Source organism: Copadichromis virginalis, linkage group LG22, assembly GCF_057382275.1.
Source record: "Copadichromis virginalis isolate Kocher_CV1m ecotype Utaka linkage group LG22, C_Virginalis_male_GT1.1, whole genome shotgun sequence".
NCBI lineage: Eukaryota > Metazoa > Chordata > Actinopteri > Cichliformes > Cichlidae > Copadichromis > Copadichromis virginalis.
The window spans coordinates 12,384,565-12,398,902 of NC_140638.1; the positions used below are offsets into that span (position 1 = coordinate 12,384,565).

Below are 14,338 nucleotides of genomic sequence, written 5' to 3' on the forward strand. Positions count from 1 at the left end.
AGGCAAACAAAATAAGCTTCACACAGTGAGGTATCCGGCAGTCGAGCATTGTTGACCATCGTCAGGGTGACCCTGTTATTGTCGTTTTGTAAGGCCACGTCTCTTAAAGCAGAAATTAGAGTTCTGTGCCGAGTCCCTGTCACAGGGTACGGTGTTGCTGTTTGCATTGTGAGCTGATGTCTCTGTGCTGCTCTGCAACCTCAAGTGAAACTGGACTGTTATTTTTACTGAAATGCAGAACAGAGAGAAGACTCGAGGACAGACTGTAAATCTATACACGGACTGACAGAGCTATAAGAATGAGAAAAACATCTACACCAGCGTAATGAACCTGATACAATTACATCCCATTGCATTTTGTTTCACAGTGATATTATCCTTGTGCTAATCAACTTACTGGGTTTGCACTGCATATTGCTACCCTACACATCTTTGAGTTCTGCATCAGGCTACGGCATAGAGTACAGAGATACATTGCCACAAACATTGCTTTCTATTTAAAATATACATGTATATATATTACATAGAAAACTTTAGTGCATGCCACCAATATGATTTTAAAAAGTAGGTACACGGGGAACTAAAGACAGCTAGTGGAAATCTCACAGCTAATAAGGTTAATTAGCAACATGATTATAATGATTATTATAAAAAGAACATCCCGGAGAGGCAGAAGATTGTTACGCCACTAACATTCAAGCATAAAAAAGGCACCTAACTATGGATGAGCTGCTCTACACATAACAGACAAAGCAAAGAAACAATTTTAAATCCTCTTTTTGCTCTTTGTAACTAGCAGCAAAAGAAAGGAATAAAAATAGGCCAGTTTCTTAAACTGAATTTACAGGTTGACAGACATAAAAATAGTATTTTTCCACCAACAAGGTAATTCTCAAAGACACATTAGCAAAAAAAACCCTTCAGTTCTCCTCAGGGGAGGAAAACAGCCATCAGTAAAGCACAGTGGAGGTTCTGTGGTGGTTTATTACTGCATTTTAGCCAGTGGTGTTGGAATCTTGCCAAAATCTATGGACTTATGAAGACAGAAAAAAATACCAATAATTATATGGAAAATATTTCACTGGCAATGGCCTCATTTTTCAGCATGACAATAGCTCCAAACACACAACTAATGTAGTAAAAGCATATTTGGATAGAAAAAACAGCAAAAAAAAAAAAAAAAAAAAAAAAACAGGAAAAAAAACAGGAAAAAAAAACAAAAAAAAACAACAATACTCATGGACTGGCCTCCCCAGACCGAACCCAACATTATTAAAGCAGTGTGAGATCATCTTGAGGCGCCAACACCCCAAATATTAACTTGCCAGTTTGCATGTGTTCCAATAAATTGCTGCACCTATTTCCCATTTTTCTAGCAAATATGAAGAAATGATGGGTGGCTCAAGACCTCTGCAGAGTACTGTGGAATGAGAATAAAAATTTCTCATCATTCAAATGTCTAGAATCTAAAGATTTTAATCAGGAACACAACTAAAACCAAGGAGTGAATAGCTGTTCACTGGCTCAGCTAATGTCCATTTGAAAACTCTCCCTGGGCTAACAATTTCTATACGTATGTAATATGTACCTTTGTGATACATGTGACTACCTGATCAGGGTCAAAAACCTGAGTTATCAAAATGATCATATTTTTTGCCATTTAATTATACTTTGACTAAGGGCACGTTTTCTTAGGCAACAGTGCATTCGCCTCTTTTAGCAATCTTAGACGGGCCATTTGAAGAACAGGATTACAGCTATCAACAGCCCACAAAAACTTGCCTTCCAATATCACCAAAATAGGATTTTCTGGTTTGATTACCACAGAATTGGATAACAGTGAGTTTTCAGTCACACTGCACACTTTGTCCAACTGTCCCAAAAACTAATGACTCAGTACTGGTGGGAAAGGTCACACTAACTGGCTGACTGGATCGTTGCCAAAGCTTTAATGGTGTCTACTGGTCCTGCCATCACCTGACAAGATGAAGCATCCTGGCCACTAGTGATATCTCTTCATTGTTCAAACTCTTAGACCCAGCAGTGGATAGAACTATCCACCCAAAACACAAGTGAACTCTGTGCCAATATTGGAACAGCAAAGCTGCATAAGTCTACAAACATCCAGAGAGTGTGATGAATGATTTAGCCTACTGTAAAGAGTGCGTGCAAGCAGAAGGAAACAGCTAATGTCAAGTCTACTAACTCCTTATACTTTATATCTGTTAACAGTAAGAGTGGGCTAACAATACACATGAGCCACCTTTAATAGCCAGTGATATAAGAACACAAAATTACACAATGCTTAAACATGCAGTGGCTCAACTTAAATCGACTGGTATTTACTTCAATACTCTAATTGAGCCTTCAGCAGCATTTAACTAAACCACACATTCACCACAAGTGTTTTTTCTGTGCTCAAGCACTTTTTAATCCAACATTCACATTCAACATTTGGCGTGTGAATGTCACATATGAATTGATTACATTTTGAAGTTTTATTGTTACACTGTATTCTATCAGTCACAAACAAGCCCACACTTTTTCTAATGAAAAGCAACTTCAATTAATTTTTTTTTTTAAATATATATAGCACCAAATCACAACATTTTCCTCAAGGTGAATTATATTGTATGTTAAAGACCGCACAATAATATGCAGAAAACCCCAACAATCACATGACTCCCTTTGAGCAAGCACTTGTTGATCATTTTTGAAGGTGGGGGGTCTGCTGCAACCAGTTGATGGAACAAAAGACACATTGCAAAGTGGTGTAGTGAGTGGGGTGGTTGGCACGACACAGGCACCCATGTCAGCAAGAAAAGCCAGATATCAAACTACCAAACTTCCAATTACACCAGTTAAAAGGGAGTTTTTTTCCTTCCTGCTCTCGTCAAAGTGCTTGCTCAGAGGAGGTCATTTGATTGTTGGAGTTTTCTCCACAATTGAATAGAACAGTTTTATGCATATTATGGGACCTTCCCATGTGAAGTGTGAAGGTTGGGTTTTAACAAAGACACACGTTCAGGTGAGGTTAATTAAGGATTAGATTAATACAAATAACGCAATGAAGATTATTTTCTGAATGCATGACAGCAATATGTGCATATGTTCCTTGAAAAATTACTTTGTCAATGTGAAATTCTGCTTAGACAAGCAGTGAGTGCAGTAGGTTGACTGAAGCACCGACTCAGTTGATCATGTTTGCACGAACCAGAGCAGAAAAAAAGAAAAGAGGAAACATTAAAAATATTATGAGATAAACAACAAATGTGCAGCTAATTATTCTGCTAGGTCAACCATTTCCAAGTCTCCAAACAGGCAAAAAATATAATTATCTTAATTTCAATAAGTTAACACTTGCTAACACTGCAGAGGAGACATCCCCCACCCCCAATTTAACCCAGAGTGCACAGCTCATCGTCTGAGATGAAGAGGTCCAGTAAGAGCCATTTAATCCTAATGCTACAGGAAATGAGGCATTACATTAAAATTGAACTCCACCCAAAAGATTTTTACATATTAAACGCTCATCCAGCACAGCTAAAACATAACAAGTCTATCATATCTTCCAGACTTCATTTAAATTAAGAATATTTAGCATTTAGCACATTCAGCATGGTCAAAAATGCAATTAGTAGAATCACAGAAGGGGCATATGTAACAATCCTTACCGGGAATGAGCAACACATTTTCTCAGCAGGCCAGACTGACTATGATACAGCAAGCAAAGGGCCACATATTGAATAAATGAAACATGACACATATTGCTGAAATATATGCTAATGCATACATTTTATAATCACAACAGACTGAGTCCAAAGGCTGTTAGCTTTCTGTTAGAAAATATTGATCATTTCATGCCAATCTGCTCATCAGTCAACCTGCAGGCTGTACCCACTTAAAAATATATTTACGCATGCACATAAAATGTATGCTTGAATCAAGAAAGCAGTGAGTGACTGTTTTACTTGTGCTGATAAATAAAACTATTATGGTACAGACCTGCATCAGTAAATGAACCCAATATTCCACAGAGACCTCTCTTGATTGGGAAGCCCGAGTATATTTTACCCTTCTATCTGGGATAATGACAATGAGATGTATAAGCAATCTCTCTGAATGTTATTTTGAAAGTTCAGTTGCTAACTAGGCGTAGGTCATGCAGTCTCAAATTTATACAAGTGCTTCAAGAAAGATTTGCGCTAACGGAATCTACAAGGACACAGAAAAAAATAAAATCCTGAATGTGTTATCACTGCTTGCAGCTCGCAGGCAGGAGCATTTCTAAGCAGTAAGTAAATCTAATTTTATACTATAAATAAATAGCATAAAATAAAGGCTTGACATTTTTGTTCAACAATAACTAAAGTAACGCAACCTTGTAACTCTTCAGGAGCTGCACAATATTATCCCATAATAAAACTGAAAGAAAAAATAATAAACCTGGGATGTTGCATCTCCAGTCGGGCTTTTAAACCAGCTCCTCACAGCCCTGCTTTTCCACTAGTACCTGCAAGAGTAATTTCCATCTTCCTGACATATAGAGTGAAGTGCTCCAGTGATGCTCGGTGGAGTCATTTGATTACATTTGGGTCACATCACCAGCTGCTGTAAGTCCCCTTTGTCGCTTGGTTTTACTCGGTGTGTTTTTGCCTCAAGTAGTGAGACAAGACTTCCTGTTAAATTTGGAAACAAAGTTTCCTCACATATTTTGCAAAAATACTGTGTTCTGTTGTAGGTTGTCGATGTAGCACACTTTTTAGGTACCAAATTGTAATCCGTAACTGACACGCAAATTTCGCCGTCAGACGCATCAGGACTTGTCATGTTGTTGTGCATGCTAAGGAAGGTGAACACATTGCATTACTATAACAGGGATATGATACTTTTATATGATGAGGTCAGTGATCTTGGAGTGTCTTGTCCCATGGTTTGACTCCACCATCTTGGTCTGAAATTGGCGAGAGTGGTCCTTGTCCTGCTCTGGAGCGACAGAGGGAAGCGGGGACACACAAGGCAGAACCAGCTCTGCAGCTCACAGAGGCTACAGAGCAGAACAAGACTACTGTTGCACACTGCAGTTCAAAGACTGTGGAATTCGACTCCATACACATGATGGAAACTTAGAGAGACAGTACCCAAAAATGGGTACAGCCGTGTTAAAACCCTCAAGAGAAACAACCTCTGGGTGAAAACCGTAATGTTCAGAGTCCAAAGACATGCATGTTAAATGAACTAACTTGGCTCTAGGTGTGAATCCAAGTACAAATGGTTGACTGTCTTTGTGTTAGCCCTGCCACCCTACAGGAACCCTAAACTGGATAAGCGGTTTAAAAATGATTTAATTAAAATAAAAAAAGGAAGCTGGCTGGATGAGCCAACCTCATAGTTTTGCTTTCTCGCATCTTGAGAGATGTAACATCATGGCAGTATGCAAAAAGCCAAATTAGTGCCCGCTCAAACTAATGAATCAAAGCTAAAGTTGAATTTTCCATCTTAGATCATCAGTGACAACCTTAAATAGACATTACTATGCTCCAGCTCTAACTGGGATCCATCTGACACACAGCACTATTTATTTGCTCCAATACCTCCACATTTTGACAGTCATAATAAAAATTCTCAGTTTGTTCGGTTATAAAAAAGGCTGTGGGGAGCAGAGTTATTCAGCTCTGAAATAGAGCAGTCTCATAAAAACTTTTCTTTGACTAGGTGCTGTTGTGTGAATACATCAATGTGGTGTCTCTTTCTATAACAACAAATATGTAAGAAAGCTTGTGGCTCGAGCTTCACTGTTTGGATGCGCTCTTTTTTGTGTAAAATGCAGTTATTTGATGGAGTTAGCCACTGAGGTCTACATTCTCCTGACATCAGACTTCAAGAGTCCCAGCTATTGACATCCCAATTATCTTTTCACACACATTTAGACTGCTACTCACAACCGTGCGCAGGCTGGCAATGCCTACCCATCACAAAGACACAGGCTTTTAATACCTTATGGGCCTAATAGGACAATCAATCTTAAATTGTGTCATATTCTTGGCAAGGTACGACGAGATGCTTACCTGAGCTAAAAGACAACAATGAGAGTCGCTGAAAGTAAATTATCAAAGCAGTCGGGGATACACAGGTGACTGCAGGCAAAGCAAGTCTGAAGCAAGAAGCCAACACACCATTTGTGTGTACACGTGCTGAGATGATTGCTTAAACTTTTTAATTTAAAAAAAAAAAAAAGAAAGAAAAGAAAAAAGAATTGATGAAAAACAAAAGCATGGGGAAGTTAAATCTCAAACTTATTATGAAATCCAATTTAGGTCTCTTGTGGTTACTGGTCAAATAAAGCCTTAATTGATTTTTTTTTTTTAATTAATGGTGTCTGGAGCAAACAAAGTAGTTAAGAGGTTTTTAATAAGAATTAACCAAACTATTCAAATGAAAACCTGTCGAAAGCAAAATCATCTCTAATGTGCTGGATTATTAAAACTAAATATGATTTCATGAAAACAAAAATGGCTCTGGACACCTTTCAAATTTATGCATATTCTGTATAATAATTTCTGCAATATACTTATATTACAATTAGTTCAGGAGATCATTTAATAACCAAGATGTCAACAAGATAGTCGCATAGTCCCTAACCCTATACTGCACAAACTAACAGCAATTAACTGACTAATTAACCAAGAAGTCAACAAGGATTGCAAACATTTCTATCTGGCACAAATTGATCTTGCTTCACTGAAATGATGATTCTTGTGAAAACAGAAAAGTGCCTGTAAAACGGCCGATATGACCTTCGCCATGACTTCGGTGAAGACCCATTAGACTCCCGTTACACAGGCCTATTGACCATTTAATGACTGCCTGGCAAACACCCATCGCTGGGGGCAAATGACTGATTGCAACTGGTTACTGGCAGTCGCTGTGAAATCAATCGCTAGTTCCCAGTTATGACAGACTAGAGACTAGTCAGTGACCTCATAGAAAATTGTGTCTTGCTGACTGGTGGTCGAACGAATGGTTTCTGCCAGCACACAGTGCTTCACTGAAAATCCTGTGATTGCTTTGGTGGATATCAGATGAAGACTCCAACTTGTCCGCAAAGACTCACAAACTAGTTGCAAAATATTAGTTAAAGTATTTAAATTGTGATGCAAACCAGAAATAAGAGCATTCATCTTCAAAGTAAAAGTTGTGCCTGAGCACTGGAACCCACGAAAAACGTTTTTCTAAATTCTGACAAACTCTAGAAGTACTGATTCTTCTGAGCTCATTGCCCTTCAGCTAAATGAGCTAAATTTTAACTAAATCTCAGCATGAAGATGTATAATCCTAATTGTACAACAAACCATTTCACAAACGGATAGATGCATCGAGGTAATCTGGAAATCAACATCTTGCCCAACACCACTTGGACATTTGGGCACATCGACAAGCTGCTCTACTCCACAAGAGCTGCCCCTGTATCATGGTACAGTCTCTCCAGCTCATGAATATAAAGCATAATGGCCAGAACTGGGTAGACGGACAAAATGGTAAGCATTCAGCCTTCATGCATGAGGTGAAGGCCTGCTGCTGATTCTACCTGTGGAGAGCGCAGGGTTGCCGAGGCCTGAGAAATTTAAGACGAAGGTTTGGTACATAGATTCATTTCACACTCCATAGATTCCTGCATTTTAAGTTAAACACCTTGAATGAAGTTAGCAATCTACACAATGCAATCTCTCAGCATGATCTTTGTGATAGGATGACGAAGAAGAATGTGCTTGGTCAACTGAATCCAATGAGGCCAACATAGACATTAGGAAGACACACCAAGGTCAAGACAAGCTTAACCCTCAGTTTAATTGATAACATAGCACCGCTTGTTTAACTGATGGTCTGAACATTTGGTTGAGCAAACAAAGCCTCTGTGACTCAACCATTTACAACAAATATTTATGATAAACCTTGTGGAAAAATAATTTACAACAGCAGGACTGATGAAACTTGGTGTGAGGTAAGGGTTTTTTATTTTGAAGCAGGATTTTTACAAAGTTTGAACAGAACAGAAATAAAACTTATGAGTCTATATTTTTCCCTTCTCTATATCACCAAGACTTTCAAGTTTCATTTGAAGCAAAGAAATTTATTCCTTGGCTATTCAGTAGAAAGAAGAGAATGGAGGGGGGAATTTTCTGAGGATATAGGAAGAAAGCTTTATATCAACCAGCACTTTGGAAACCAAAGCAAACAGCGACAGTGAGCCAGTCTCAATAGGCTAGGTCGAGATTATCAGCACTTGCAAAACTGTAGGCTGACGTGCAGAGAAACCGTCAATGACAAAGCCATTAGGTAACTCTGCTTTCTGTGTTCAATAACACTAGACTGAGGTGCAGCATACAATTAACCAACTGGGGCCAGTATTGATTAGAACTTTCAGAAGAAAAATGAGAAATGTGAACCCCCACAAGTATAGGTTTAAACACCACAGCAATTACTGTGCAGAAAATAGTCCTAGGTAAGATGAAGATGTGGGTATAACAAAAAGGAGGGGGCCACAGTAAACTAGAACCTTAATAAAACAAAAGTATTTACTGTGATCAATCTTAAAGTAGCTTCTTTTATTGACTTGATATTTTTTCTTTCATGGATCAACACAAACTGACTAGATCCATTAGTTCACTAAACCAGAATAACATGGGCAATCGGTTCCTAATGCGATTATGTTACATCAGTGATAAAGTACATCGCCTGGCCAGCACAGAGAAGTTCTGCTTTATTTCCCATCACTAGCATGGAAAGACTGAGCACCAATCACAGAAGCATCAGCATTTCATATTGGAAAAGACCTGTTGACCTGGTGATTAAGACTGTTAGAATTACTATTCCAACTGCGAAACACCAAGCTAAATGTTCTTTGAAATGACTGCAGTTTGTATGTTTAGCATTTTCTTAGCATGTTTAGCACAAACAGATGGGGGTAACTGTGCTGCTCCTAGAGTAGTCTCAAGTAGGTTCAACAGTTCTAATTTTCCACATTTCTAGTTTTCTTTTATTGGCGACCAGTGATGTCTTCCATTTAAAAAAATAAATAAATAAATAAATAAAAAACACACTGACAGTTTCATTGGAATATTCATTAGAAACAAATACAATTTCAAGGTGCGCTTTTTGCAAAAATACAGGCAGAAACAGAATGTTAAAACTGATCTTCATAACACCAAAGATACATTTAACCATACAATCCACCCATACAACCAGCTTTCAAAATACACACCCACCTACAGCAACCTGTAATACATCAGGCGTTTACCAACTCACAGCTGCTTAACCGAGGTCTTTCATCCGCAACTTCCCATTACATTTCCAAAGGAACTACTAATTTGCCGGGTACATCCATCATCTTTAGCCAAAATAACAGTTTTGAGACATGTAGCATCCTCTGTAATCTCATATGACTGCTCCAAAGCAAAGGCTCTCAAATATCCCAGTTGATGAACATGCTGGATTGACAACTGACGAGTAGACTTCAATTGCAACAGCTGTTTCGGTGACATTCACTGCGTACTGCATGGGTGCCAGATGGGAAATTAAAAGCGTAGTTCTTAGCACTGCAGATTAAAAGCAAGCACAAATGTGTCTTGCTAACTGCTGTGTGGACAAACTAGTTGACTACCACATGGTAACGTCAATGTATTATAGAAATCATCACTGTTTTTTGAATGATGATAATGATTTCTACAGGTGATGTAATGATGATTTCCCACGGATTTCTTAAACCACATTCCTGAAGACAGTCCTTGGAGGGCATAAATTCTCCTTTCTTTACTCCAACTTAAAAGCTGCTGAGCCTTTAAGCCCACCAATACAAAATGCAGGATTTAGAATTATTTTAAGTGCCTCTGAAACAACAGTGATTCGAAGAGAGCTAAAGATTTGTACTTCCAGTCCATTTAAAAGGTAAGGAGGGAGATAACAAATGTGATGTTCCCAAAAGCACAAAGTCACAGAATTTCAAGTTGCGGTGTGTGAATCAAAGGAAATGGATGAAAGGCACGCCAATTCCACATTTAGCCAAGGAGTCCACTGGGGCAGAGGCTTCTCTTTTATCAAAACCCACTGTTGCCATCGACCAAAAATAGGGAAAGCACTGGGAGAGCCAAGCAGAGACAGCAGGCAGTAGTGAATTCCAGAGATAGGGAGTAATTACTGGCACAGAAAGAGCTTTGCTGTCATAACGGGTGGCTAATCAAACAGATATCACAAATACAAACACCGAGGACAAACAGCAGCAATAATTATGGGCCTAATCATCACAGGCTGAGATCTCTATTGAAGGCATTCTGTGAGGAAAAACTCATTTCTGAACTGCTTGCGTGATATTTTCCGGGGGGGGGGAGAACCTAAAGTTGGGCTACTGACAAGGTGTGATGAGAAGGGCAATCATATATGTAATACTGCTGACGATGCTGTCGCCTAGGGCTGTTCGATATAACTATATATATCGGATGACGATATAAAAACGTCTATCGTTTCATTTTACGCTATCGTTTGTTTCGTGGTGTCGCAAAATAAACCGTTTACGGCAATATTTTTTCATGGTTTTGATGGTCACTGTAGTGGCTAATTTCTTAAAGTTCTCTCTTTCTCTTACATTTAATATAACCACACTACAGACAGACAAGCGTTTGTTTTTATGCGTTGTCGTTAGCAACAACGACGGTAAAACCACCGCGTGTCCGCTTGTTCCACATAAACCTTTCACAATAAAGCTCAAGATCCTGTTGAGACTTTTCAAATAAACTGAATCACGTGAAAGATGCAGAGTGTTTACGGATGAGAAGCAAAAAAGCCGTCAGGTGCTAAAAAAATCAACCTTAGACTCAAACGTTAGAACAGGCTTTTCCCCGCAGCACGCCGTGTAATAAATACTCAAAGAAAACGGCGGCCGTTACAACTTATGTCTAAAAATGTATAGTTTCATGCATCAGTTAAAACTCGATGCCAGGTACGTGACGCCCAGCTGGAAACACTTCCCGCAAGTCGAGCTGCCCGAGATTCACAGAAGTAACAGAAAATGTTACATTTTTGTGATTTATATCGTTATCGGGACGATAGATGTCTTAATATCGGAATATGAGATTTTGGTCATATCGCACAGCCCTACTGTCGCCCTCAAAATACAAACTAGCGTGAACAATAGAGTCTGTTTTAAATTTTTATGCGTAGCTATTGGCCGCTACCATAATAATAAATTCAGACACTGGATAAAAGAGCATCCAAAAGTACTTTTTCCACAGGGGTTACCACAGCAGATGTCTGAATTGGCGAAATTGTTATGTCAGGTGCATTCCTTCACTGATCAGGTTAACATTTATAATAACTGCTCGATACTTCAATGCTGTTGAAATAGGCATTTTACTGACCTTTTAAAATTCTTCCTAAAGGTGTTGTTGGGTGTTGTGAACGCCAACAACATCAGCTGTTCGTGAGGGGAGGAGCTAGCACTCGCCTCTCAGCAGGTTGCTGTGTGAATGTGTTATCGACTGGAGGGAAAGACATCAATTGTGCAAATTCTGACGACATTTTTTGACAAACTGAAAGTGTATACAAGTATCCTAGCCAATGTAGCAACATCAGATTTCTCCTTTTTTTTTTTTTTTAAATTATGGCACAGCCACAAAAATTCACACTGTGCTGTGTTCCACGCTGTAATGCTTAGAAAGACCCGAACATGTTGGAGCTACACAAACATACTAAATCCACCAGTGTGAAGCTCTAGGCTGAAAATCCTGCAGTGAGGGTAAACTGAGGGCAGCTGCCCACAGCCAACTACAGCTTGAAAATTATCTTTCCTTCATTCAAACATCCACCTGCTGCTGGAAAGGTTGAAACAGGGAGAGGGGGAAGAAAAAGCTCTATAAAACTGTGCAATGGCCAGAAATGAAACCATAAAACTACAAGTTAAAAACACAGCTGTGGACAATCACACTGTCTACATACAATTGATTCCTCTGGATAAAACATTACTGCTCTCCCTTTGAGCATAATGGCTTCACTATGAGCTGCAGAGTCACTAAGCGATAGTAGAGAAAGCCAGTGAGACATTTATGGCTCATTGGCTTAAATATCAGTGCGAGGCACTCAGTAACACCCTAGTCAAGATTAGCAGATACGAGACGCTTTCTACAACCTCTCTACAAACTCGACAATCATTAGGACAGTTTGCCTACATCACAACACAAGTTATTGCTGCCCCAAAGCTGCCATATCTGCATGAATGGGCTTGCCGCTGTGGTTCGGAAATCCTGAGGGGTCAAAATTTACTGCGAGGGCTGAGTAATTATACACCGTCTTCTGTACCACTGCGGTCCCTTCATCATTATTTCCTAACACATGGCTGCCTCTGCTGTTTCATATTCTATGGCTGTAAGATAATGGGAGAGGACAGAGTGGTGTACTTCCCTCTCCTACTCCTACTCCATTCCTCTTCTCCTATAGTGGTGACAAATCAGTGTTTCAGTCTTTCACAAGGGAGTCTGAGGTGTTTAAATTCCCAAAACTTACAGTCTCTTCAGTGCAAAGGACAGCACAGACGTACTGAAGTTTGTGCAATCCATTGCAGGGTTTCATTAGTGTACTGCAAGTCCGGCGGCACATTGAGCCTAAACTGACCACCTGGCGGGCCTAAGCATTGGGGAGTTTTGTATCACAAATATTGGGTTAGCTACAGTATTTCATTATCCTACTGTTAGAGTTACTTTTAAAAATAAAAACCGCTTGAAAGAGTACACAGAACTACAAGGAAACTTTAAAAAACTGATATGAATTAAGTGGAAGGAAGCTACTTTTCTATCGATGATAATGATAAACTGTGTGTGCATGCCACATCCTCAGTTTCAGAGTCTTGACTCAGTGTACCATGCAGCTCTGGGTTTTATTACAGATGTGAAGTCTGACTAGAGACTGCATTGTTTATGATTTCATGGGCTGGCCATCACAGACCCCTTGCAGAAGACAGCACTGGTGTATTTTTATCTATAAAGCAAGACTGGGTAAACTTTGTCTGAGCTGCAGCAGTCACCAGCTACACTCCTCCAAATGGTTGCTTTTTGATGTGCCCAGGGTTTTGACAGATCTGGGGGAAACAGAATTGTGTTACTACAGACTGTGGATGTGGAAACCACCTTTGCAAACAGATCTAAAATGAACATGTTTATATCTACTATTGAATCTAGCAGCATAAGCAGTGTGGTGAAGGAGCATAGATTGTGAACACAGCTACGTCACATCACCCGCTGGTTTATGAAATGCTGTTTGGAAGCCTTTACATGAGCATTTCCGCAATCGTTATCTTTATGTTTAAAATCAGACGTGATAAGCAAGAGTTCAGACCTGACTGTGTACCTACATCTTCACTGACTAATGCCCAAACCCTGAATAATCCCCTTTTCTAAAAGAATAAACAAAATTGTCTTAAGTTTCATTTAGTGTGAGTGAGCCCATAAAGTCCAAGGGCCATCTTCCTATAGAGTTCAGGACTAGAAGTCTTCTTACAACCACAGCTATCACGCTTGGTGATAGCTAAAGTCAGAAAACTGAGGATGTTATGTGAGAGCACAAATTTCAAGTTTTCCTAATGTTTACATGCAATGGCAACATCTTGGATTTTGAAGTTGGGGGTCGGTGGGCTGGTCCATCTTTTTGAGTTGTAAGTGTGACTTGAAGCAGCTTTTCAGCTGAAAATGCTGACTGGGAGCTCAAATTCTATTATAAATTGAAAAATGTACATGAATTTGTATATCATTCACTTTAAGTTAAAAAAAAACAAATATAACAATCTCTTATGAGCTTGTGTGGCTGCCTTTGAAAGAAATTTGACCTTGATAGAAGATAATAAAATTAAAAAAAAAAAAAAAAAAAGATGACTTTCACAGACAGGGAATCTTTCTAGGGGTTTTTTCCCCCCTTTTTCCTAATAATACAAAAAAAAAAAAAAAAAAAGAAATAAAATATAAGGTTGCCTTAAAGATTTCTTATCAGATCAGGTCTCCTTCGTGGAAGCCAAAGGTGAACGTAGACAACACAGGCAACACGACTCCACTACAAGCAACCCAAAGAGCGCTTGTTTGATGTCTAAAACCCTTAACGATTCACGTAATTTAATGAGCTACCATGCCGAATACTGATATCACCACAGGGGGCTTTTCAACTTTGTACAACACAGAAAAGACTACTCCGTCATAAATGTGACTCTGCATGCATAATTGCACTAAAGGAAGAGGACACTGATTTTGAGGGGGTGGGGGCAAAATTGCTGTAGTAATTTCCAGCAGTGGAAAGACAATGAGCC

The 14,338-nt window shown here is 39.2% G+C and overlaps 1 protein-coding gene across 1 annotated transcript in view; it reads right to left on the reverse strand.

Moving 5' to 3' along the window:
- LOC146682906 (dolichyl-diphosphooligosaccharide--protein glycosyltransferase subunit STT3B) overlaps nucleotides 1-14,338 on the reverse strand; it is a 104,745-nt gene that overhangs the window by 65,261 nt on the left and 25,146 nt on the right. The window lies entirely within an intron of this gene.